At 41.3% G+C, this 27,316-nt stretch overlaps 2 long non-coding RNA genes across 2 annotated transcripts; one reads left to right on the forward strand and one right to left on the reverse strand.

The window, feature by feature from the left end:
- Nucleotides 1–2,118: 2,118 nt before the first annotated feature.
- Nucleotides 2,119–4,867, reverse strand: LOC137851795 (uncharacterized). The gene is made up of 2 exons (XR_011093481.1): nt 4,760–4,867; nt 2,119–4,253 (listed from the first exon to the last, which is right to left on the reverse strand). It is a non-coding gene; the product is annotated as an uncharacterized lncRNA (long non-coding RNA).
- A 10,786-nt stretch (nt 4,868–15,653) lies between these two features.
- On the forward strand, nt 15,654–25,648 carry LOC137851797 (uncharacterized). Its single transcript, XR_011093482.1, has 3 exons — nt 15,654–15,798; nt 24,321–24,416; nt 25,424–25,648. It is a non-coding gene; the product is annotated as an uncharacterized lncRNA (long non-coding RNA).
- Nucleotides 25,649–27,316: the final 1,668 nt, after the last annotated feature.

Here is a 27,316-nt window from a genome sequence, read left to right on the forward strand (position 1 = left end):
TGTGTACCAGGACTGTCAGAAAGCTGTATTTCAAATGAAACACACGTGCCGAGGCTCTGCCCAAGGAGCCTGAAAGGATCTGCCTACCCTGAGCCTGTACTTTACACCTAACTTCTCTCAGAAAGTATGAATCAAGGCCCAGTGGATAGATCTAAAGCATTTCTCTGTATGATGATATGATTTAAACAATTTGGAAATGGAATAATTAAGTGACTATATAGTATAGATATAGATATAGATATAGATATAGATATAGATATAGATATAGATATAGATATAGATATAGATATAGATATAGATATAGATATAGATGTAATTATATAGAGTTCAATTTTGAAATGCTGTGCTCAGCTGATGGGAATGGAAAATCCCTGAATAACTTTAACTCTTCCCAGTTTTCAAACTTTGGCACACTTATGTATTTTTTCTCTAACAAAAATGCTCTCTTAAAACTGCCAGCAACTGAGTTGAATATAGAATTGGAAGCCAGTCTATCAGCGTAGCATATCGCTAGATCAAATAAACTAAAAGGAAGAAAGACATTAGCACACATGACATGATACTGGCTGTGTTAAGTAATTATTGTGCTCTTTGTACTCATTTAATTGTCTGGTTGTAGAGCTTCAAAAAATACTTCTAGTGAGGGAATATTTGAAGAAAGCCTTTAGGGGCGAATATAGAAGCCAAGTTGACTGTTGTAACACAACCAAGATAAGATTACAGATATAAATTCTGTGTTCAACAGGCGGAAAATGTGTTTATAATTTTATCATTGTACTCAAGGCTTCCTTACAATTTATATCTTGGTTGAGTATAAATACATTTTATATACAACATATGGCACTGAATTTAGCCAATCAGGAGGCATCATTTGTGCTGTGAGTGCTAAAGCAATTTCATAAATTATGCAATATATTTTGTCAGTAAATGTATAGATGGGAAAGTCATTAACATCACAAATCACTCCTTATTGCTGTATATGTTAGCATATTTTTTTATTACAACTCACAGGTGCAAAGCTCTAAATACATTTTGCATGGTGATGAGGTATTTCAGTCGGATTCTGGAAGACTTTTAACGGGACCAACCTATTGGCACGGGCTTGTTCCACCACCGGACCTGGAATTACTTGCATTGCTCCTCTGGATCCAGAGGTAAGCCGAAGCACACCATGCTCTGCAACCCATGGGCGCATCCACATCATTGACCCACCACCACCCACCCCATGCCACCTCCTGGGGTGCCACACAGGACCGTCGGGGAAGCCCCTTGGCCAACCACTGGGTTCCAGCTGGGGTGGTGGGATGGGTCCTGGCTGTCAGAACCTGCCCCAACAGGCCCACAGGGACACAGCTTGGCCCAGAGCTGAAATCAAGATTTCTCTCCCCAAAATCTGCCATCCAAGGACCCCGCTGCAGGTGACTGTATTGTGCTTTTACCTTGTGCTGCTGCTCTGGGGTGGTGACAACAAAGGATGTTGACAGGAGCAAGTGGACAAAACAGACATTGCTAGAGCTTCTGAGAACAAGTGCAAGGGCTTGGTGGCATACCCAAGCATATCCAAGGCACAAATACATTCCTAGGCCTTCACCTTCTCATGTCCAGTAATAAATATGACTAAGACACTTATGAGAGGTGCGTACCTTCTTCAATCTTGGTCCACACACTACGGCTTTCTTTAATTTAGGAGAAGTAAAGAGCAATGATGCAGTGTTACTTTAAACAAAGAGTTTTTATATCTCTAACAGCAGGGATATAGTACAGAAGATCCATTTTTTTTTTTGAAAAACAAATGGGCAATGTGCATATTTAATTCAATTAAGAGATTGCCTTCCCTCAGAATAGATTGCAACAAGGCAAAACCTGGGCTGTCCTGATTGCCTGAGACCAGAAGTGCAGTCTGGTGCCTCGAGAGCATGGATGCGATGTACTGCAGGGTGTGGTGAAGAGCTCTGAATCTTCACACCCCCTTTGCTCTCTCCCTGGCCCAGGGTCCCACTTGGAGAAAGCTAGCCAGAAAAAAAAGCAAAGACAAGTCACTGCAAATACCTCCCAACTTGCTGAAGTTAGTGCTCAGACTAATAGGACATAGCCTATTCAGGATGCTCTTGCAGACAGATCTGGCTGAGGCTTGCAGGGCAGGCCCTGCAGGCCCAAGGTGCAGCCGACGAGGCACAGACCCACGGCACTGGCACATCTCCTGTCACAACAGTGAGCAGCAAGGGGACCGTGGGGAGCTGCAGGTCCCCTGAGGGCGCCTGATGATTCCTGGGAGCAAGATCACAGAAGCAAGGCCAAGACATGGAAAACCATCTTCTGCCACTGCCCCCAGCGGTGCTGGTGGCTCCTCATAAAGCAGAGAGTGGGCAGGAAAGGCTGTGCTGCACACAGCGTGTGGACTTTATTTTCCCTTTGTGGGGTTCATGCCACTCACTGCTGTTCTTCTTGGCTCCTTCCCGACGTATTTTGCCAGCAGCTATGCAGATGCTTTGTGGAAAGAAGGGGTAGCATCCAAATTAAACTCTCTCTCTGCAAGGTACCATAAATTGCCCTCATCCTCTTGCTGGCATCAGACTGTGTAGTGCTGCCATTTTGGGGTTCTTTAAATGCAGCTCACTTACCCTAAGCACATCCACATATATCTACATCTGTTTTGACATGGATTTTTTGCTTACAGAAAAGGGCAACTGCATATGACTAGTTTAACTCATTTATATTACTTGCTGCCCAGACAATTCTTCATAGATTTTTTTAAAAAAATGTTTTGACTTCTAATATTTATTTCATGGGAAATTGTTTTTTCTATATATGGAAAATATATCATTATATATTATTTTTTTTTCTATATACAACTATAGTTTCCGCTGCACACACCACTACCCCATCTATTCTAGTCCACAACCAAGTTTTATTTCTTGTTTGGAAGGAGAACCCCACCACCACCTCCACCATTCTTGAAACCATGAGCAGTGTTCAGAGTTTGATTTTAAAGGAAAGGCAGTGAGGGAAAAAAAAACTTCATATTTTTTTCACGGGAAAAAGCGTTACAAGCACCCCCTTGTGGTCCAGAATTACCAGACCTGAGACAAGCTCACATTTCTGACTTCGTTTCTGGGAAGCACCAACACAGCCTTGCTCTTGTACATAAAACCCGGAGTCGTCAATATTTTTTCCGACAGATATTCACGGTATTAAAGAGTTTTAGAGAGATATCAATCTTCAAAGCCTGGCCTTCATCAGTGAAATGCATTTACAGAAATAGCCACTTCTCTGATTCCCCATCTCCCGGGTTAAGTAGCTTTGAGCCTTGAGTCGAGGCAAGAGGGAGGTCAAAACCACCCAGCTTCATAAGGACACTTTACCTCACTGTATTGCAGAGCGTTTGTAGCTGATGCCAGCCTGCTCAGCTGGAACAGCATCACTGATGTGAGCATCGTGCTCCTGTTTGTAAGGACTTCTCCGAGCATCTGAGAGCAGCGAGGCAGCTCGCTCCTCAGTGCGTCCCCCCTGCCTGAAGGCTGCTGTGGGCTTCATTTGGTGTTGCGGTGACCCAAAGAGAGGACATCAACATTTGCTCAGCCTGAAGCAGCTGCAGTGGGTTTGTGGTGCAAAGCACAGCGTTGTGTCCTGGGCTTAATGACTTTACCGACGAGCCCTCCATCTGATGAGCAGCTCCTGATGCCAGCACTCGACCCGCCAGCACCCACACCCTTGTCCTGTGCAGCAGGGCAAAGGGAGAAGATTCCCCTCTCGTACACGACAGCACAGAAAACCCTTCTGCCTCTCTGAAGGATGGCTTTGAATGATAAATGGCATAAGCCAGAAATGTTGGCAAATTAAAAAGTTTAATTTATGATGATGCATAATTCTAGCTGCTTAGCAGGTGCGACATTGCTGGCTTATTTGCAAACCGGGCAAGGTAAACTAGATGGAAACGTGCTTAATGTGTTAAAGGTGTTAATCAGGACAGACCCCTGGCTCCTGCTGAACCCCTGTGTTTGCACCCAGCGTGCTGTGCCACCAGCAGAGCTCACCGCCGACCCCACAGGCTCGCGGCCGCCCACGAGGGCTGCTCGCCTTGTTGGCTTTGGCAGCAGCTGGCAGGTCTTCAGCTAGCCAGCTTTCCCCTGGAAGGGCTCAGCTCCTACAGCATTTTCCCCCAGCACAAGAGCTGATGGCTGATTCTCAGCAGGAACTGGCACGGCTCCTTGGCTTATTCAGTATCCTACAAATAGCTGCTGAGTGAAGCGATTCTGGGGAAAGACAGAAAATAGCCGTCTGGAGCCATTCCCTCCCGGTGTCACAGCAAAGTTCATCAGCCAAGAGATTTCTTTTGTATTCATAGAGAATAACATTAATCTCTGTAACAGAAGAAAATTAGTCTCTCCGTGCAGCGAGGTTTTACCGTCACTCCTGGTTGCTTCTATACTTGCTCAAAAATCTAAAAACACCTGAAAAAATGAGTCACGAGAGGTCCAGGACCTTCAGAATAGAAATTGCTACACCACTTACGAGGAAATAAAAGGCACTTTCTAGGTCTACAAGTGGCTGTAGCCAACCACACTCCAGATTAAGTGTTAATATTGGGAGGGGGGAGGGAAATAAGTGCTCATAAGAAGCTAGAAGACACTGGCATTGACAGCCTGTGTGAGGCATCAAGGGCTCAGGGCCATGCTACAGACCCAATCTGGTCCTTCAGTTTGGTTATTTCACCTCTTTTCTCCAGCTGTAGGACCCAAAGAAAGAAAAAAATACCTACCCTATTTAGTAATTGCTTGGGAGAAGCAGGTAGTGCAGAGGGCATGTGCACAGCCACGAGGTATCTTGAATTCAGCAGCAGTGACTGCAGGAAAGAGCAAAGCAAAGCGACCACTCATGGCATGGTGGCTTCCCCTGGCCAGGAGCAGGTCGGGCACAGCCACCCTGCCTGGGCTAGCTGAGGATGTGGGACACCTGCGTGCTGATTTGCAAGAAGTGCCCTTTCTAAAAGATGCAGCTTATCTGAGAAGCAGCTGTGAAGAGGATGCTGTTCATTATTGAAGAGACAGAGAAATAAGAGCAAAAAATGAGTACAGTAAAAGCTGCATTTGAAGTCGGGCTTCATCAGCACTCTGCAGGCAGGACCTTCCTGTGACATGGTATGAAACATTCCTGCACACTCCCTAACATGCCCTCTTTGGGTGCTGCGAGAGTTGCGTTGCATTTTCCTTCTCTTCAGTTCCCATCTCTGCAGGTCTCTGCTGGCTCGTCAGCCTTACAGGCAGAGCACCACTGCCAGACAAAGAAAGCATTGAAAGAAAACCAAAACCCACTGCCCAGAGGGAGCCCAGTTAGAGGATAAGATGGGTCGAATGGGTGGTCAGCCAGTCAGGAGCTCTCCTCTCATCCTCTGCACAAGGCCAGCCACACCGCTCCTTCCAGGCACACCACTGAACGCTTCAGTCGGGTGCTCTTCCTTCCCCTGCTCCCTATGTTTGCTTTGGTTTTCGGGAGGAGCTGTCACTGACTAAAGCTGAGGCTGAAGGGCAACTCATCTTCCTACCAAGTCCTGCTCATGTTTCTAACTCAGCTGAATCTCATAATTATGGTCTCCTCCACCTCCCATTAGCAGCTCCCTAATAGGGCATGAAAAAGGAGTGAAACGAGCACTGGATTTTGGAGAGCTCAGAGTAAATTCCTCCTTCTGGTTTGTCATTGTCATTTATTTTTGAACTTTCTTTCCCTCTCCTTAAGTCCTTGATTCAATCCTCAGCTCCCATGACACTTTCTTTGCAGCCCAGATGGATATTCATTTTTCACACACGATTTTGTGACACACTATATCAAATACCTTACTGAGAGCTCAGAACTGTTTAATCGATTTCATTCCAACCATCCATTAATTTAGTAATTCTATCAAAAAACAATCTAGCTTGGGTGGTACAATTTGTTCTCTCTAAACCTGCACAGATTATTTCTTGGGGTTTTATATCTCCCAGACATTTATGGAGCTCTTTTCCCCTTAGTATTCCATTATTTAATGTCAGACCGGTCCTAGACTCACCAAAAGGTACGCTCTGACAGCTGTGGCAGGTAAGGAGAGGTTGCAATATCCTTCCCATCATTTCACTGCAGTATGGTGGGAATCAGCAGGCTCCTGTCTTCAGGACAAATGATGTCCCACAGCACATGGGGAATCCGATGGTTTCAGTCCCATCATGGCAAGAATCCCAATTGCTGTTTTCTCTCCCAACAGTTTTATATTGAAGTCTCCCCTGATTTTTTTTCACCATCTCCTCAAATCCAGGCATCTATTTCACAACACACTACAGAGGCTTTGCATGGACTAACACCTGGTGTTCCCAAACAGCAAAGCCTCCTGGTATTTTCGTCAGACTACCAAAAGACAGCAGCTTTTAATAGAAGCATTTTCAAGAGGAAGGATTTCTTGTTTCCTTCCAGGGAGAACTGGAGCATACCAGGACAGGATAAACACAGTAAACTTGCAGGCACATTTGGTACTCTTGCACACATTAGTCAAGCAACTTCTTCGGTTTTATCTTCTAGGGGAGAAAATCACCATAAAGCCTGATGGCACCTGCGAACAGGCAGTCCTCTTCACTTCATCATATTGCAATATTTGGACTCTGTTGTGGTATGGGCTCTTCATTTCTCAGCCAGGGTACTGAGCAGCTGGTGTGTTTCACAACCAGGCTCTCAATGGTGCTCACCTGCAATCGCACGCACCGTCACGCAGCGTTGACCGCTGAGCAACTTAACCTGCAGTGTGTCGTGTCTGAGCTGTTTTCTTCTGACAGCCCATAGAGAACCCACAAGGCAGGATTAACAATTTTCAAGCCCAGTTATTCAAGTGGCAGGCCTGAAATACTATTGTTGGAGGGTGAGGGCTGTGTTTTGCACTCCCATTAAAGAACGGGAGCTGATCACCACATTGACGTGTGTGGGAACAGATAAGCCTGGGGTTTGGATCTTGCTCTGTACTCTGCTGGGTAAGGAATTACAAAGCTGAGCGCCCTCTGTGAGGTTCTTAGCTTTGTCAATAAGAAGACTAGAATGACTCCGTGCCAGGTGTCTGGTTTATCCACCAGCTAGAGGAGGACAATAAGGGCTCTTTGCTGAACGCAGTCTGAAAGGGACAGCTTTCAGGGGCCTGTGATCACTGCTCCTCCTCAACAGCAGGAAGAAAGGAGGTCCTGCCTTTGGGCTGGTTTAGGGCAGGCTGGCTGAGGTGCAGATAAACTCACTCTTAGAGAAAGGCTCCTACAGCTCCTCCTGATCCAGAAGCAGGTGGCACAGGTTACTGTGGGCTTAAAAGCTCAAGTCAGAGTCAGCTTAGGGACCATCATGCTCCAGTTTTATTGGCTTTATTTCCTTTCCCCGTTTTATTTTATTATTTATTTTTAATGAATGTTCTGAAAGCTTAACAGCCATATGGTTTGCATTAGCTACATTTTTGCTTCACATGGGACATCCTACATCTCTGTTAGTATGGGTAATCAAGAACTGCTTGCATGATGCCGTGGGGGACAGAAAAAGTTGAGAACAAATGGTCTATAAAACATGCCTTATACCCCCATTTCCCTTTGCTGTTTTCTGGTCCCAGTCCAGATTTTTTTTTTTCCCCTAGCTAGATATTTTTGAGAACCAGTCAGCTTGAAAAGCACTTCCAGCACAGTGACTTAAGCCTGGCAGAGTTTGAGGAGTATAGGGAGCTGAAAGACAGAGCGGGGGGGGTGGGGGGGTGGAAGAAAGTGCATGTATTTCTCAACTCTTACAATAACTGGGGAAGAAAATGGGCAAAAGGGTGGCAACTGCACTTGAAAAGCTCTGCTAACATTTTATTTCCAAGATAAGTTTTCCCCCGCATCTTCTTTTGACAAGACCAGAGATGGTTCATACGTACTGCGGAGTCTGTGGTCACAAATCACATTCATGCTGAACAACCATTTCGATTTCTGTATGCTGTCTCCTTGTCATACAGCGACACTATCAACACCCGCATACAGACCATGGACCTCGGCCCAGCAGGAAATCCAGAGGCGTTAACAAATCTCATTTAGCCTCCCCAGACTTTGGAAGGAAGCTGTGATTTTCAGTGTAAATAACAAAATGGCCTATGCACGCTATTTCTGAAATGTGAGGACGGCGAGACCTCGGAACTGGCTGATGCCCGGCCTGATGTTTGCTATGACTTTGTGTAAAAGATCCCCATTGGGAAAGAGATTGAGAGCCCTCTTCCTGGGAGCGAGCCATCACAAACAGCGCACTCGCTCCTTCCTGCCAGCCAGCTTCGCAGAACTTGCCTTCTGAAGCCCTTGAATAGTTCTGCTCTGCTTATTTGCACAGCCCATCACACAGCATGGTGGGAGGCATTAACTATCATCTATCCTCCTGCTTCCCCTGCACCTCCGCAGCTAGGTTAACGCGTGTCTGAAGGGCAGCAGAACCATCCCCCTGAGCTTTGCAAGGGTCCCCACAAGGACAAGAGGCATTTCCAGGCTGGGCTGAACTTATTTTATCATTCCCTCTTTCCTAGGCCATGGCCTTTGCTGGGCTGTGCGCCCAGAGACAGAGTTTTTCTCATGAAGGTGCAGACAGCAATGCCTGGATTTTCCCTTTTCATGTCAGAATGGCTCCAGGCTTGAAATGATTAAAGGTGATTATTCCGACCACTAAGGCATTCGCTGCAAGCTTGCCAACTGGATCCCATCTGATTTTCGTCAAGGAAAACAAAGCAAACCACCATTTCAGTGGCTTAGAATGAGGTGCTGATTCATATTTATTTCAGTAGAAAATTTAAACCTTCATGAAGAGGATAAACTTCCGCTGAGACTGAGTGACAGATCTGAACATAAGAAGCTTTAGCATTTTATTCATTTATAAAGTGTATTTGTATTCACTGTAATGTGCAACAATTCCAAATCACCATTTTTTTAACGTGTATTTATTGAAATACAAAAAAATATGTTAACAAAAGCCTGTGTTCATAAATCCACTATTTGCAACATATTTTTTGCAAATAACTATCTTCCAGGCTACTGTCTGGCCCATTGCTCTTCAAAGGAGAGGAGAGAGCTGTTGCCAGAGCGAGAGGCCAACGCTATCACCAGCAGGAGAACTGGGGCCAAGTCCTGATTTCACCTTGGTGCAGCTGATGCAATGCACTAACATGAGTGCTGACAACAACATAGCGCAGGTTTAAATAGGTTTGCAACACTAAGAAGAGTTTCCCTTGCAATTATATTACTACTACCTCACACCATGTCTCTGCTCCAGTTCTGGCCTGCGTTTCCTCCTGCTGTTTGTTTCCTCCTGTACCATGGTTTATGATTAAATAAATAAAATGGGCAAATACGAAAGGCTAAAATCTTTCATCCAGCTCTTCAGAGGTGAGGAGCCAATGTCCTAACCAGCATCATCACAGAGTAGTCATCTTGAGAAAAATGAACAGAAAATAGGAGGAAACCAATGTTTTGAAAAATGACCCATAACTTCAAAAGAACATCAATCTCCCTACAGATAAAAGTACTGAGGTTAGAGAAAACTGGGGTTGTTTAGTGATTCAGTGGGAGAGTTTTTCAAAGCCAAAATTGGAGCAATTGCCTCCCTGACATTCATATTTATTATTATTGTTTTTATTATTGAGTATTTGTGCTTCAAAATTTCCTCTGCAGTACCTAAAAGAGATGATGACAGACACTAAAAGAAACCTTAAAATAGATACTTTAACTAAAAGGATGTAAAAAAATAGAAGCTGATTGCAGAAAACCAGCTACATCATCTTGTGTGTGTGTGTGTGTGTGTGTGTGTGTGTGTGTGTCTTAGATGCTGAGTTACATCTCCAAATTAAATGTCTCCAAAAGTTGACCGCAGGATGACACGTCTGTTTTGTGGCAGCAGCTCTTCAGGTTGTGACATTTATTGTTGCTGCTGTTGTTTTTTTTTTTATTCTGTACTAGGATAAAAACAAGCTGTTTATTCCATTGTTTGCACAAAATGGAACTGTGTTAAAGTGCCTGTTTTGAAAAGCAAAGTTTCTGGCTTGGCACATGTGTGCAGCTCATTCCCGGCCAACACAGTGCTGTCCTGGGACACGGGCTTTGTCTCCCTCTTGTCTTTCAGACCTTCAGAAAACCTCTCACCAAAACCAACACCTTTCTGTAAAACGTCTGGCTGGTGAAGCAGCCTATTTCCCGTATGATAAATGAATAGCGTGTCCTAACCAGCCCTAATGTGCAGGATATGGGTGAGTGGCTTGAAATTGTTATAAGAATAGGAACAAATGGAATGGACTGAGGGATAGGAAAAATGCCCATTTACAGTGCATTTCTTGTCACAAGAATAGAGATGGATTTCTCTAAGCACAGTGATATCACTTCTTGCCCCAGTGATAACATTTTTAAGAGGGTGTTGCCACTGCAGTCCCTGATTCAATGGGAACTGAACGAAAATGACACCAAGCATATTTAAAATTCATATCCCAAATATTTTTCCTCTGCATATTTACACTCTTGATTGGCATTAGCATGCAGTCTGGTACCAGATGAGAGCACAGACTAAGTTCATCAAAGATAACAAGTAATTCTGAGTAATGACTAAATGGCACTCCCAGGTATCTACTTTTAAAAAATGAAATGAATAGTTCTGGTGCTAATTACCAACTGGGGCTCCATATACAAAGATAGCATTTATGAATATAGAACTAGGCTCTATTTAGCTATGCTAGGTATGTGTCAGTTTACTTTCCTAATGCAAAAAATTTAGTCATTATCACTAGAACTGTTTGTTAAAGTTGAAAGTAGATAAATCATTAATAGAGATGTCATTTATTCATTACAGTTAAAATATATATATCCACTTGTCACTTTGATGAATCTAGTTTCTTGCCTCAGCCTATTGACATCGCAGATGAAAAGAGCTTCCTTACTGCATTCCTGTTGGAGCTTAAAGCCTTTACAATGGTTTATTGATGAACTACTATTTTGAAAATCAAGACTGCTGAGGCTTAAGATTGTAGTGACAATTACATGGTGTTTTGTTGCTAAGCTAACAATTTGCATGGGACTGATGATAGCTTGACATTAAGCAAATAAAGTATTATTATTGTAATTTAGTACAGAATTTTGCAGAAAACACTCTCTTGGACCAATGCACAGACGTCAACTACAGTGCTATGGTATCTCTTTCATGTGAGAATTTAACCACTTAGACACCATTACTCGTGGCGTTTGTAACTGCATGATGCAAATAGAGAGCTGCTGAGTCCTGTAAGCGCTGAGGCATGCAAGCAACTACTTCCAGGAGATTAGTTCTGCTGCAGGTTATTTATCTGTATAAAGCAACTTGTGCACCTCCATGTTTGGAGGCTGACCCTGGAAGACCTGGTAGGAGTATATTTGGCAGCATAGAAGCCTGAAAGATGCTGTTCCTAGATTAAGAGATTTTTCATATTTTTTAAGCCCATATACTGCTGCCTCTGCTAATAGCTATATCCTCACTAGAAAACACCTCCAAGACGTTAATTACACTGAATATATTTTGATAGAGCACTGATTTAAAAAGTACATCTGATAACCTAGGCACAACAACAGAGAACCAGGCAAGAGCTGGTACCTCCCAACATAACCTGTATAAGGTGTCAGGAATGGCTTCAAGACACTCAAGGTATGTCTAAAATAAAACATATGTCTGTCTTTCTATCTTCTGATAAGAAAACAGAGGTACTCAATGCACAAAATATTGAGAACTACGGCAGGATAAAGCCTAGGAATTTTGAACCCAGAAGAGCGCTGACCACGCTTGACTTACTCAAGACCAGTCTGATGGCGATGTGCGCCTTCATGGAGGGCAGTTTGATGGCTCAGTGGTGTGTAGGCAGTCCAACCTTTAGTATTTCATCCCTTTACTGAAAATTAGCAGCTCTGATGCCTGATCAAACTTAATTGTATGAGGAGGTATAGGCATCCCAGGTTCCAACACTGGTCACCGGGAAATTGTCCATTCCTTGAGTGAACATCTTCATCAATATCAGCTTTGAATTGTATCTTTTAATTAAAACTGGGCATGTGCTTGTGGCACTCCTAAGCTGTAATGATGAACAAAGAAGGGTCTCTGGTGCCCTGTCAGTTGTCTAGGAGCATAAGTGCTCCATGCAGAGCAGGGAAAAAATGTTGCCTCTTCTAATTCTTATTAGTGGTGTGACAGCATCCTGGAGACTGCCAGATCTAACAAAATACACTTTGATAAACCACAAGCATCTACATAACCTAGTGTGGCACTGGGGCATGTATAGATATACAAATCTCGCAAGATGAAACACATCAAGTAATTCTTTTATACCCTGAGAATATCACCACTAAGTAAATAGATTTGTTTTTTTTTAAGAAGGACCTCTGCACCTCTGATCCCCACACCATCTCTAAAAGCAATGAGTACATCTCCATAATTTTGTTTCCTCTTGTTCCCTACTCTTGCCTTATGTATTGAGTGCATGTTGATGCCATGTTTATGTTCTGCACAAAACTAGTCATTGTTTTGTGCTTTATCATTAAAGACTTTCAAGTATCACTACTTGAGTCACAGAATGTAAATTTTACAATACAGGGGAAACTCAGTGTAACATATTTATCATGTCCTTTATCCTTATCCTTTAGATATCAAAAAGTCCATTGTTCTTGTAAATATATGGCAGTAGATGGAAAAAGCCCATTTGGATTTACCAAAAACAAACACAGGAGAGGGTTGTCACATCTTTAAGACAGCAAGTTTGCTTTGGATCACAACACACTGCTGCAGCTACTGTGCTTCCTTCTGTTCCCATTGCAGCGACATCTGGGCCTGGGAGCCCTTGTGCAGTCTGTGCTGCATATTGTGCGGATGATCCAGCTGGTAACAAAGTGCTCTACTGGGTTTTTGCTGAAGTACTTTCAGGAGGTATGACAGACAGGTGTACAAGTGGATGCAGAGGCAGGTGTCCAGGAGGAATAAACAGTCTGATCTTGCAGGGAATAGGGTTAGAAAAGCCAAGGATGACCTGGAACTGAACCTGGAGACGGATGTGAAGGGCAAACTTGATGCCTTCTAAGCCTTGGTCTTTACCAGGGAAACCATTCTTCAGGAATCCCTGACCCCTGAAAACAGAGGGAAAGTTTGGAAAAATGAAGACTTACCTTATGGTGTAGGACCAGCTTAAGGATTACTTCAGCAAAGTGGATGTATGTAAATCCAGGGGGCTTGTCAGGTGGCACCCATGAGTGCTGAGTCATTTCTGATGTCATTTCAAGGACATCAGAAAGACATTTCAAACTGATGTCATTTCAAGGACACTCTAGATTATCTGTGAATGCTCATCCTATTTGGGATAGGTTTCTGAAGACTGGAAGAGAGCAAATACCGTCTTCAAGAAGGGCAAGAGGGAAGATCTGGGAAACTAAAGGCCTGTCAATTTCACCTTGGTCCCTGGGAAGGTGACGAAGAAAATGATACTGGAAAGCACTTCCAAATACATGATGATGAGAAGGTGATGGGGAGTAGCCAGAATGGATTTGTAAAGAGGAAGTGATGCTTGACCAATGTGACTGCCTTCTACAGTGACATAACTGGCTTGGTGGACAAGGGGAGAGCAGTGGACAGTTTACCTCAACTTTAGGAAAGCCTTTGACACCATCTCCCGTAGCATCACCATTCATAAAATGAAAAAGTGACCAGTGAGGTAGGTTGAAAACTGGCTGGAAAACCAGTCTCAGAGGGTTGTGATCTGTGGCATGAGGTCTTGTAGGAGGCAAGTCAATAGTGGGTACCCCAGAGATCAATACTGGGGGCAATATTGTTTAACACCTTAATGTATGAGCTGGACAATAGGATAGGGAGTGCACCTTCAGTGAGTTCACAGATAATCCAAACCAAGGAGGAATGGCTCCTACACCAGATGGTTGTGCCACTGTTCAGGGGGGCCTTGACATACTGGAGAACCGGGCAGTGAGGGCTCTCATGAAGTTCAAGAAGGCAAAATGCAGAATCTCCCACATAAGCAGGAATAATCCCAGGCACCAGAGCACACTGGGGAGCAAGAGGCTGGGAATTAGTTTTGCCAAGGAAGACCTTGGTGTCCTGGGAGACAACAAGCTGAAACATGCTCCTCTCAGTAGGGCCTTGGGAGAGGATGAGAGAGGAAGGACACAAATTAAAAACCATGAAATTCCACCTGAAAACGAGTAAACATTTTTTTCTGTGAGGATGGTCAAATACTGGAGCAGGTTGCCCAAAGAGGTTGTGAAGCCTCCACCTGTGGAGCTATTCAAAGCATGACTGCAGGTCCTGGGCACCCAGCTCTGGGTGGCCCTGCCTGAGCAGGGCAGCTGGACCAGATGGCCTCCAGAGGTCTCTTTCCACCTCAACCATCCTGTGATTCTGTAACAACAGGTATAATCTGCCTCGTCCACCCCACAGAGCGAGGGACCCTTTATGCTGCCTACCAGACATGGGCCATTTTACCAGACTAAGTTCACAATAGATTGTAAATGGATGTTATCCTTTCAGTGAAGAGAGCAATCAGGGTGTTATAAGACTAGTAGGGCAGGAATATTGTGTGGAAAATACAGCTATGACTTCCAGTTTAATCCAGCCATTTCAGGGTCTCACTTGGTGTCAGCCAACAGGCATAGTCTATCCCATGATTTCCCTTGGGCAACCAAGCAATGCTCACATTACAACAACGTAGGAGAACTCTCCTAGCCTTCCCTGTAACCTTAGCTCAAGACAGAGCAGGTACCCTGGTGAAAAGATGATTTATCTGAAGAGCAGTAACAACAGAGGCCATCTCAGCAGCAGGAACCAGTTATGAGAAACCTGGCCAGGGTTGGGATTGAGGAACTGCAAGGCAGAGCTTTTATCACAGTAATTTTGCCGGACTGCTCCACAGGGAGTAGTGCAGACTGCCAGGGAGTCTCAGAGAGTTTCAGTTCTGTGGATCTGTTGATGTTTATAAACATTTGGCCTGAACCAAAGTCTCCATTCAAAACACTGCTAAACTTTAGGAAAGTCTGGATCCCATTTTATGTGGCTTAGGACCATTTCTTATTAGAGCTGGGAAGACTAGATATAAATCTCTGTCCAAAGCAGTAATCCTCTTATATTTCATTACTAGCACCACAAGCCTCTGTGAAATGGTCTCTATCAGAGCCATAATAACAATGGGTTGCAGCTAAGCTCTCTATCCCAAGTTCAGTCACAGCAAACACACTAACACATTGAATCTGTGCCTGCCTTTGATTTATTAGCACCCACTAAGCCTTTCCACACAGCTGCAGTCAGGTAGCAGACCTGAGGCAGCAGCTAGCAGCTGAGAGGGGAAGAAAAACTAGATTCTACATCACATCTCTGCTGTGCCTGACTATGGGAGCACTTCATTTCAGGACATGTTATCTTAACAAGCTGCTGAAGATAGTTCAAACTAATCTGTTATTTTGCCTTGCTATGAATTGGATGGGTATAACTCTTAGCTGAGAGCTGTTAACTGACTACAAGGGCTCTTCTGCTCCATCTAGGGGAAAACTCAAACAGGTGAATTTAATCCATTTGATTTTTGTCCTCACATGGAACAGAATTGCTCACGTGGGCAATTACTGAATTACAGCCAGCAGCCGTGACGAACAGATGAGAAGCAGATAAGGACAATTTCTGGTTTCCTCCTCTTGGTTCTGAGTATCCTGGCCAGCTCAAACAAGAAGGGCAAAATCAGTCTTAGATGTTGAACCTGTTTCTTCTGCTGCCCTGTTAATTTTGCACATAAGCTCCAAGGTGAGTTTGGCTAGATTAGGCTAGCCAAGTCAGAACAGACTCTTTGCCTTTTGTGTGTCCAGCTTGGCACCATGCAGACCTGAAAATGTCGACTCCCTTTAAAAGAGCTGAAGTTTGCTTTAGCCGTTGCTACAGGCAGGCAAGTTCTGCTTTTTGGCAGTAACCTATGAGATGAGGGATAAAAATAGAAAAGTTCCTCATCTCTAGCAAAATCAGTGTATGCCATCAGGGAGATGGCCTTTTCTAGCAGCTACTTTGGATCATACACACCTAAGACTACTACTGCACACAGCTGTGGTTGATACTTTTACTGGATATTTTCAACATGCATATTCTCTCTCTGTGCTTTTGCACATATGTACGTCTTCTTTTCCAGCAAGTAAATCTGGACATTGGTCAACTAATAACTATGTATGTAATTTCAGTAAATAAATGGAAGCTTGGAGCATGATTATCTTCCTTTCAAAGCGATAGTAGAGAACAAAATTGTATAATTTAAGAACAAATGCTTCATTTTTTTTCACTCTACACTGGGCATAAATTATTTTTAAATTATCCTTCAGCTAACAATGCCAATGAGTTCTTGTGATGTTGCACTCAGCATCCACATAACAAATACGCTCTTAACTTGTCACAGGTAGGCATGGCTATTTACTGCTGAACCTCTGAGTGCTATTGTATCCTAACGGCTTCCCGTAAGCATATAACATCATGCAGGATTGGGGGGGGGGGAGGTATACAACAAAAACAATGACGCATTTGATACTGTAGGGGTAGCTAAGCTGTTTTTCCTGAGCTCCAACAGCACCACGCACTGGTCTGTGCCCATGAACTTTCTCCCAGGCAGAGCTCAACAACTATTTTTAAAACTAGCTTGGGATTTATTTTTTTACTATTTTTGTTGTTAGAGAGCCATCTTGTGGTGCATCTTATTAACAATAAATTAAATAAAAATTCTATTATGGTTCAGAAATTGTGGTCTACAAAGACTCTGGTGGTTTTGCATCTTCCACATATCCACTCTTCTCAAAGCTCCTTTTGAAATGGAAATAACCTAATCTGAAATTGCATTTCTGAGTCATAGTAATATTTGTTAGGGACTGGGGAGGATGACATATTTCTCTTTGCTTTTTTAAAAAGCTGATTTGAAAAGATTTGGAGTGCAAACAAATCGCTACAATTTACAGTACAGACTTATCCCTTCCCTAACAACTAATGTATTGATCAAGGCAGGAGGCAGATGGTCTAGGTTTATTAATGCAATATGTAGAGGTTTTTGGTTTTGTTTCAGCCAAAAGACTTATTAAATATTCCAGAAACTGTTTAAATTTCAAATACTATATGTTGTTACTGGATTCATATGAAAATTTGATCTTTTAAAATAGCAAAAATGCATATTGAAATGTTATTTGGGAAGCATGAAGATTGCAAGAGTTTGCCAGCAGCAATAAAATTTTATAGCATTCTTTAAATTCCTGTATTTCAAGTCTGTGTTTAAGTGGAAAGGATAGATCCACCTGAACTAGAGCCAATAAAACAATTGCAAAAGTGCTTTGAATGTTGGTAGATTTCTCCTTCTATATAAGATGGAAATCCACACATGACGCTAAATAACACAACAATGAAGTGTACAAAATGTTACTGTGCCTCTGAAAAAAACAATGTTCAGAGGAAAAATAAAAACCAAGTCTGTCCATAAAACAGAATGCATCTACACATTGAATGTTTTCCCTCTGAAGCTTTGAATAAGATGCCAATGATTTTTTTTTCTTTATGTATATAACAGTTCTCTTGTCCATTAATAAGCTATAATTATCTTTTGTCCTTTCATTGAAAGGAAAAAATGCACTGTGTAGCCAAAGATCATTACTGGTCCACCCTCTGCTATCAGTTAAGTCACTGAAAATGAAAACGTAATTACAGAGTGTCCTTAAACTAGTATACAATAATTAACACCTTCTCTTAAAAATTCAGGTTTAAATTTTAAAAAGCGTAATATTATGCAGGTGCTTCTGCAGGACTTAGTTAATCTCCTTTGGTCATCTTTTCTGATGTTTGTTCTAGGTAGAAAACAGGCTTTCATAAAGAAAAAGAAAAAAAAAAAGTGACAAGATGAAGACCATTTAAGAATCAAATTAATAAGGGAAAGCACAAGGAAAGGAGCAACTGTGGGGTAAACTCCAAAAAGTTGCTTTGGGACACAAATTGGAGGCTGACAGATGTGATGCTCAGAAAAATGCCAAAAACTTTTAGCTCAGACTTTTTTCTAACCAAGTAATGAACAGTCCACTCAAGTGAAGCTGTGAGATGAAGTCCACTGGTAGAAAGGCATTCTGCTTTCTTTCAAACTCCCTTCAAGTTACAAGTCAATAATCCACGCATGGATAGCCACAAACCTCATCAGAACATTTCCAGTTGGCAGAGGCACCCAAAACAACCTAAAGACAACAGAAAGAAAAACAAAGCTTTCCAAGATAGACCTCTGAGCTGAAAGGAAGAACCTTAAGTTTTCTTGTTGCTTAAGAAATGGATGTCCCACAGAACTGTCTTGCCTTCATGGCAATGGCTAAGTGAAGAGATGGGAAATATAGATATGGTGGAAATGCAGCAGTCCTTCAGGATGTATATCTGCAGTTCTGAATAACCAGGAATATGACAATCTCTATCTGAACCATCTCTGCTGTCTTAGATGATCGTTTGAACAAAGAAAGAATGTTATGCTTAAGACTTGGCTTTCTATATAATGAGTAACAAATTACCTTTCTAGTGTGTAAAATTACTAAGCTAAGCGATTTCATTTAGGAAGTATAAATGATGAGAAGCTGAGACACCTTATATTTGTGGTAGGGAGCTGTTGTAGGGCATTCCATCCGTGTATGAAAGTACTGGAGGGGAGAGAATCCTGTTGGTGCCATCGCTGTCAATTGGCTACAGTTCTACTTAATTCAGCTGTTCAAACCATCCTTTCTGAGTTAAGCGGAACTCAGGGTAAATTCATATGAAAGCACACATAACAAAGATAATCCTGTTATGTGATCTATAGTTCTACACAGGTTTGAGGGGCTTGGCTCTAAAGTTTTGAATGTGGTGTTTGCTCCATTGTGAAGAATCTGAAAACAGGCTCCTAGATTTTTTTCACCTCCTAGATACTCTAAGCATTGAGTATTACTTAACATTTTGTTGGAGCAAGTCATCTTTGAGGGTACAAAATGCTTCTAGTTTCACAGGAAGGTAAGAAGGGATGTGCGCTTGGGTGCAGGAGGTACACGTGTAGTGCCATTCAGCCAGCAGAATGGCCTCTGCAGACTGTGGCAGAAGGGGTGGGTAATGTCTGGAGACATACATGAGCCATTTCCTTCCCTTACGGCCCAAAGAATCTCATACCCAGTCACCCAGCTGTACTGCATGTTGAATTCATGTATGCAGTCTTAACCGTGCACAGGAACTGTGTTTGATCTATGGACAGAGTGCTAGTTTTTCCGTGTGTAAATAACAGTATCCAGTGATTGAATTTCTCTCTAATAAATTGAATACCTTGAATACCTCTGAGGTCTTACATCACAAGGCTGTTTCTCAGAGCCTATGTTCTCATTATGCTCTGTACTCTTCTGTATCCTTTAACTAGATTACCTTATCCTTCTAGAAAAATAGCTATGAAAAATGGAGACAGTATTCTAGTAATGCTGTTACGATTGATATACATACTGTCAAAGTCACTTCCCCATTTCTTTTTGCTCCTTCTTCCTAAAATCTAGCATTAAGACTCGATTTTGAGATGAGTGAATTTCAACTCTTTCGAGTCACTTGTCTACGAACAGAGAGAGCAAGAAGCCTGCAGAACATACCACAGGCATACCTGAGGTGGCCCCTAAAGAGTTAATTTGAATACTAGAGACAGCATAGCTGAAAGCACAGGGCATCTAGCCAAGACCAAGTAGCCCTCCTGAAGAGCAATCAAAGCTGGCTCCAATTTTGCTGTGCCCTGTAGTGACTCCTATTTGCAGATGTGGCTCTTCCGAAACACAGTTCTTTGTCCTGGGTAACTGCATTTAATTAGGTAACTGAATTCTCTTTTTATAGCATCTTATATTCCTTATCTACTTCCTGGACAATCTCTGTCATCTTTAAACTGTTCAGGTGAAGGTTCTGCATCATCATCTACACAATCGATTTATTTATTTTTTAATCTATTGAAAAGAGTTGTTTTGATGACCTCTGCAAAACCTGCTGGAGACACCCAGCTTGCTACCAGTTGCACTTCAGTAATCTAGTTTTAAATGTATACGCTGTGCATGCTGGTTGTCCAATATGGAGCACATCTTTTATTCAGAAGCTTTGGTGTTATATCAAACACACCGGAGAAATCAACACTACTGTATCAATACACATCAGATGCACAGTTCACCCTAAAATAAACACAACACGTTTGCTTGGAAAGATCTATCTTCCTTGAAAATATGTTTATTGACAGTTTAAGTTTATAATGCTAACAAATCAACTGTCTTGCTACTTTGCATGGGATTTAATCAAATAAGTAGATCCTGAGTTTCCTTCACTTTCTCTAGAGCAATGCTGGAAATCCTCACTAAAATGTTTTCAGAATTCTAAGATAATTTGAAACTTGGTGTTATTTAATAACATTCCAATAAGATTTTTATCAGTGCATGAATTATTGATAGAAATATGTTTAATTTTACAAGATGCTTCCAGTTTGTTACAGTGATCTTACCATCACTGTTGTAAAGAAGCCAGCTTCACTACAAAGAAAGGTCTAACCCTTGTAACTCGGGCAACAGTGGGATCAGACACAAGCCTGGCATTTAAACGTTAATCTCTGAACAGTGACATGCACTAAGCAGGTCCTTTGGTCAAGCTTGTCATGTGTAACTGAAAAATAACCCACTTAGCTGATGGGCTTCCAGGGGCTTGGAATTTAAAGCTCTGACACCATACAACCGGCTGTGGTTCTTTGGGGCAGGCTGAGCCACCAGTACCTTTTCAGTACTCCAAACATGATGTAAGGCTGTTGTGTTTTTTTTTCTGGAAAATACCCTAGAGAAATGAATGATGCGGACAATTAGAGTCTTCCCCAAATCATGCTTATCTTTAGAGCTGAGAAAGAGAACGTGCACTACAATAAAGTAGTGACATGGAACAGATGAGCTTGACTGCTCCCACCTCCAGTACATACCATTTTTCTTTTGTCCACATTTGTATAAATGTCACGCAGCGCTGCCAGTATGAATAGTTGATGCCAAGCCTTTTGCCCTGCAAAAGGAGAGAACATCTGTGGCAGAGAACACTGTGACTGCATGGCCCCAAACCTGGCTGTAGCTTTGAAAAATGTCAAGTGTGGTTGGGAATGCCATTCCTGCTCCACACAACCAGTAGCAGCCTGCACTTCTTATCCAGTGCTTCAAGTGAAAGAAAAGCCAACACAGTGATGGATGAGACCTCATTTGACTGAAATCAGAGGTGAAATCCAATTAGCTTAAATGGAGTTGGGATTTCTAGCAGATAAATATAACATGGAGTGTGTTTTGATTCACATTCTGGATCATAGCATCATTCTGGGAAGTATGATCACCACAATCCTATTAAAAAGAGAGGAAACTGGAAGCTGAACATGCAGGATTTTACGGTTTCTAAACCTTGCTTCAGAACCTTACCTATGCTTTCATTGCTAGCCTGCTCTCCTGGGTGTTCGGTCACTTGATTACTTATTCCCTTCAGACAATCTTTACATGAAGCATTAACAGACAGGTTTTTTTACAGAGGTGATAAATCTCTGGCTACTAATAAATACCCTGGCTACTAATTTACTGTATTTATTGTTGACTCAAGCATTTTTTTTTCCAAACCTTGCAAGCAATATGGGTACAGCTTCAATCTACCGATGTTGAGAAAACAAGCCTTGCAAATTTTTATCTGAATCTTTTCATAAACTTTTGATAATGCTTGGTCTGTCTTTCAACATCAGTATCACATCTCTGTTATTCTTGCTGCTGAAAAACATGGTCTGTTTGAGTCAAAGGAACAATGAAATGTCATCTCTTCTACAATAAAAAGAGAACAATGATATCAAACACACAAAACAGCAATAACTCTGCTTTCTTCTTACTGCATGTTTTATTTCAGTAGCAGTTTCATTTATCGTAATATGCTAATTTTGACACACTATCCATGCCCTTATTTCTATTCCTTGTCCCATGTTTATTCCCAGCACAGTCCATCTTCTAGAAGATAGGAATACAGATTTGTTAAAAACAGCAAAACCACAAAATTGTCCAGGCTGTTTCATGCAACCATGAGCTTGCATTTGTCTGTGGATTGGTTACTCGCTCCTATAGGCATTTAATTCTTAAGCATATTTACAACTATTATAGGCAGGTTCCTTTAAAGCTAGAGATTTGTGCTACTTCTTTCTGTTATAGCCACGCAGAAAACTTCCTTCTTCTATTGCTGCCTGTCCTTAATCTTCAGTTGCATGTACAGAATTAGCAGGTAATGAAATATATTAGGAAGGATTGAGCATTAACTGTAAGAACCCAGCTCTTCACTTGTTATTTAAGAAACAATGGATGTCACATTTAAGATGATAATGAGCGTCAGAGCTGAAGTTAGATTAGAAACTTTTAAGTGAACCTTAATTACATTTTTCAATTTTCAGTAATCGCCTGACAGCAAATCCCTACTATGCCAGTCAGACCAGAATACGAGAGGACTTTTTGTGTTTTCCTTTCTTAAAACATTGGAAGGGCTTTCTGCAGGATTTTCTTGATAACTTTTATTCACTATGTCACTAATTAAGGGTTCAAAACTAAACGGCTGAGAAAATGCCTCCTCTAATTACACATCATAAGCCCTCTGCTGTATTTTTAGCTTTATTCTCAGTTTTTCAGACTACATTTGGAAGCAAAAGGTCTCAAATTCAGTTTGGTACTGTGAATAATTCACATTATTTCCTCTTAACTGTAAGAGACTGCTTAGGTTTGATATACTGCAGTGAATAGGCAGCACCTAGTGGTCTTGAAATGCATAAACATTGCAAGTTCTTAACAGTTCAAGATCTTGAAATACCGATGATCAAACCTGAGAGATCATTTCTGTTAAAATGAATTAAAAAAAAAAAAAAAAAGCTGTCTAACAAATAGCTCTCTGGAATTGCTGGGAGGAGAATAGAAGAATATAATTAAAAGGAGGAAAGTTGGTCAGTTAAGCTTATTATAAAAACCTGAACTCCATAAGATTGCATACCTCGAAGGCATGTTCTGTGTTTTATCACATTACAGTAGTCACAACGTTCACTTTAATTTTATTCCAAGAATTTGCTTGGAAATCCATTTATCTGTATGACTTTATTTATTTATTTATTTATTTATTTTTGCTCTCTACTTAGTTTCTCACTTCAACAGCAAGTGTATTATATCTGAGTCTATTTGAAGCATTGCTGGAAGCAGGACTGAAGTAAATAGGCTTGCATCTGCAAAACCATTCTTTACATTTTTCAGTGCTCTTCTGCAGTTTATTGCAAACTTTGATTCAGAAAAATTAAAGCATGCACTAGTATAAATCCAGTGTGATTCCACAGAGGTCAATGAATACAGTCTCTGTATCCATTTTTGGGTACCATGGAGTGATCAAGAGAAGAGTGGTAAAGCCAGCTTGACATGGATGGATGAATGGATGGAGTTTCACATTTATTTGACATATACTGAAGCTTTTAAAACCACCGTCTTCTTTTAAAATGAAACTTGTTACATGTAAAACAAATGTAAAATTGGAAAACTGAACATACATTATGACTATAGAATTAAGGCCGAATCTGAAGCCACTGTGTAATTATGTAGTCATTCCACTGAAACCAATGAAAAGAAAGATATTGCTCTTTTATGACTGTAATTCTCTGTGAACCAAGGAATTCAGCAAAATACCTTTCTAAGATGCCTTTTCATTGGGATTGGGATCCACAGGGATCATCAAGTTCAACTCCTGGACTCGAGTCCAACAGGACTACCTAAAAATCAAACTGTATGTCAGAGATCATTGTACAGATGCTTCTTGAACTCTGGCAGGCTCAAGGTGAGGCCATGCCAGTGCAGAGCAGAGCAGGACAATCCCTTTCTTTGACCAGCTAGCAATACCGTGCCTGATGCATCTCAGGACACGGTTGGCCCTCCTGGCTGCCAGGGCACACTGCTGGCTCGTGTTCAGCTTGCTGACGATCAAAACTCCCAAATCACTTTCTGTGGGGCTGCTCTCCAGCCTCTTGTCCTCTAATCTGTACATACAGCCAGAGTTATCCCATCCCAGGTGCACAATCCAGCACTTTTTCTTGATGAACTTCATATTGTTGGTAATTGCCCAGGCTCTAATATGTCAAGATCTTTCTGCAAGGCCTCTCTGCCCTTGAGGGAGTCAACAGCTCCTCCTAACATAGCGTTGTCTGCAAACTTAGTATGCATTCGAGTCCTGCATCCAGATCATTTATAAAAACATTAAAGAGACTTATTTCCTTCCAGCTCTCCTAAGGGTCCCCACATATATAGAAATCAATCCTGGTCCCAGGATGACGTGGAAATCTGTGGCGTTGCCTGTTGACTCCTGCATAAAGCAAGGTATGAATTATATGTGTATGGTCTGTTCTCTGTGTACATCAGCTGCATCATCTGTTAAAGGAAAACTCTCTCAGAAGTGAGTAATCAGAATATAACCCACTAACTCTCACACTAATGGTAGTAGTGAAAAGGCCCTCCCTCACATAAAATCCCTTTATTGTCTTTGTACAAATTTTGAGGTGCAATCAAGAGGCCATCTCATACTATTGATTTTTAACCAAACTCCCCACCGAAATCAATGAGAAGACCTGCTTAAAATCAATAGTGCAATAAAGATTGTGCAGAGCTGTTTGCAGCAAGACTTTTTCTAATTTTTGTTTGGTTTCTACTTTGATTTAATCATACTTAATGTGACATGCTGATACTGGATGATAAATATCCCATGTGTGTATGGAATCTGTCAAAAATAAGAACAATATGGATGCAATAATACTAACATTGAATTTTCAGAGAAAAAAAAATACATTAAGGAACAGAAATACAGTGTGATATCCCTCAAAACTGCTAACCTTTCCAATCCAAGAATGGGTTTTGATAGCCTAGGAAACAGATTCTTCCAGTTCACTCAAACAGTAAGTAAAATATTCAAGTTTGGAGAGAAACAAACATATTAAAAAGGGGTTTTATTGTTCAGACTAAAAATCATTTAGAAAGTGTATCTCAAATTCACATGAGAATAACATCCCTGTAAAAGGATGAAAAACTATTCAGAGTAGATGAAGCTGAATGTAGGAAAAAGGTAATTGTTTATTTCCAGCCTTCTTCCCTTCTCCCTTCCCCCCTCCCCCCCCCCCAAAAAAAAAGTTGCTGAAAGAGACAGACTGTTGATATCTTTTCACAAATTTACAGAACAGAATAAAAGCAATGAAGTTAACAGAAGATAAGATTCAAGGTTGCAATATGGAAGTCACTGAGTCAACCTTCCACAGTATATGTGAGAAAAAAATGTCTATTAAGCACTCAGTTGTCTGTTAAGCACATTTTTTTTCTTTTATTTTTCCAAGCAGAACACTTTGGGTATTGATCCAGGAGGGGGGATCTGGATTCTGCCTTGGACCTCAAAAAAGCTATCTAAAATTTCATGTATGGAAGAGGTGCTAAGTATACTTCTGTGCTCAGCCTTTCCTCTGAGATGCTCAAGACAACTGTTTCTTGGATTGCTCTTCTAAGGTGCTGTAACTTTAACCACATACTACACTATAAGCCTTAAAATAAATGAATTATAATAGTAACATAGTTCCCATCAGTATTGCAGAGCAGACTATGGGAAAGATTGATTAAGGAGACTTAAAAATTAACTGTACTACTGTCCTCAATTGAGTAGCAAGAGTTCCTTCCACTGGAAAGACGACCGGTCTGTCAATAGTCCATCAATATCCTCCAGGCTGAGTGAGACTGATTTTAACATCCATTTAGGCTGCTCTAGATAATCAGCCCCGTTCTCCCCCCATTTCCCAAAAGAATCCTTCTTTGTATATTTTCTTTTAAATATTTCTCTTGAAACAAATTCAACCTGGGTCAAACCTGAAAAAGCACAAGACATGGTGGACGGTGAAAAAATATGCATAAAAAAAGAAAAAATAGTCAAAATACCTGAGGCCTAAAGGGTGATAGATGGGGGACATACACAGTGGAAACTATCTGCATGGATACAAAATGATATCTCCAAACACCATCACATTGCAGCCATTCATCTGTCACGTCCATAAACATAAATGAATGTACTGGCTGCACTACGGGCATCTGGGATGTAGAGGAGGGATGGCACTTTTAAATAAAATTTCTCCTATGAACACAGCTCTAAAATACATTAAAACAGACTTTTTTTTTTTTTTTTTTCCCATACATCTACTTATTAAGAATTTTGTTTTGCTTTTTTTTTCCTTTTGATTCTTTGCTTTTTAAGAGTTTGGAAGCTCTTGTTCTCTGTCAGCCACGTTGCTGTACCAATCCTGTGAGCTTTGCCCCGAGCTTTTTTTCTGCTGGCCAATACCAATTTCATTTGTAATGAAAACATTGCGACTCTGACTGCACTGCCTACTAGCATATTGATTGTTCTTCACCAAACAATTATGAAGAAATCAAAATTCCATCTCTTTTACTGCCTTTTGAGCTAGTTTTTGATTGTTTTCTTTTTCCAAGTTGATATTTTACTTGTGTGCATAAATGAGTCGAAGTGGAGGCCAAGGTACCACAAAAGTTGCTTAGCTTTACCAAAAATGATCTCTGTAGTAATATTAGTACATTCTTCTGATATAGATGATTCCACTCGTGCACAAATGCTTAATACATCATACATACATGCTTCCATTTGGGGAAAATATGCGAACTGTACCAATACAAGGCTCTGTAGCAGTAAAGCATTATTCACGGTGTGAATGGTAAGAGTATTTAGTTTTTAAAACTTCATACCCTCAGTCAAATCGATCCACGTTATAACTGTGTGCAACTCGGATCTTAGCTTTTTTTTTCTCTGAAATCAGATTTTTTTTTTTTTTAATTTAGAAAACTTAAAGAATCTTGCCTATAATTAGCTGAACTAATTAAAACTCTATTTAATCCTAATTCAGAATAATCTCTATATGCCATAAAACAAACTTTACAGTTCCTCAGTGTCATCTACAGTTCCTATTTACCATCCCTTTTCGGCTCAGCCAACAAAACCATTCTTTGTGTTTTCGATAATGATTTCCACTAACGATTGCTTTCTGGTGTAAGTAGGAGAGAAAGGGATCTAGATGAAGGTACAAGCCTCAGCTCTCAGCCAGAGAGATCAAAGTGCTGATTGGGTCATCCAAAGATGTCAAGCAACACCAAAAAAACTAATACCATGGAATATCCAACTCCTTGGATACGGAATTACATCACACGCAATGAACGACGTTGTCTGACATACAGCA

Source organism: Anas acuta, chromosome 2, assembly GCF_963932015.1.
Source record: "Anas acuta chromosome 2, bAnaAcu1.1, whole genome shotgun sequence".
Classification (NCBI taxonomy): Eukaryota; Metazoa; Chordata; class Aves; order Anseriformes; family Anatidae; genus Anas; species Anas acuta.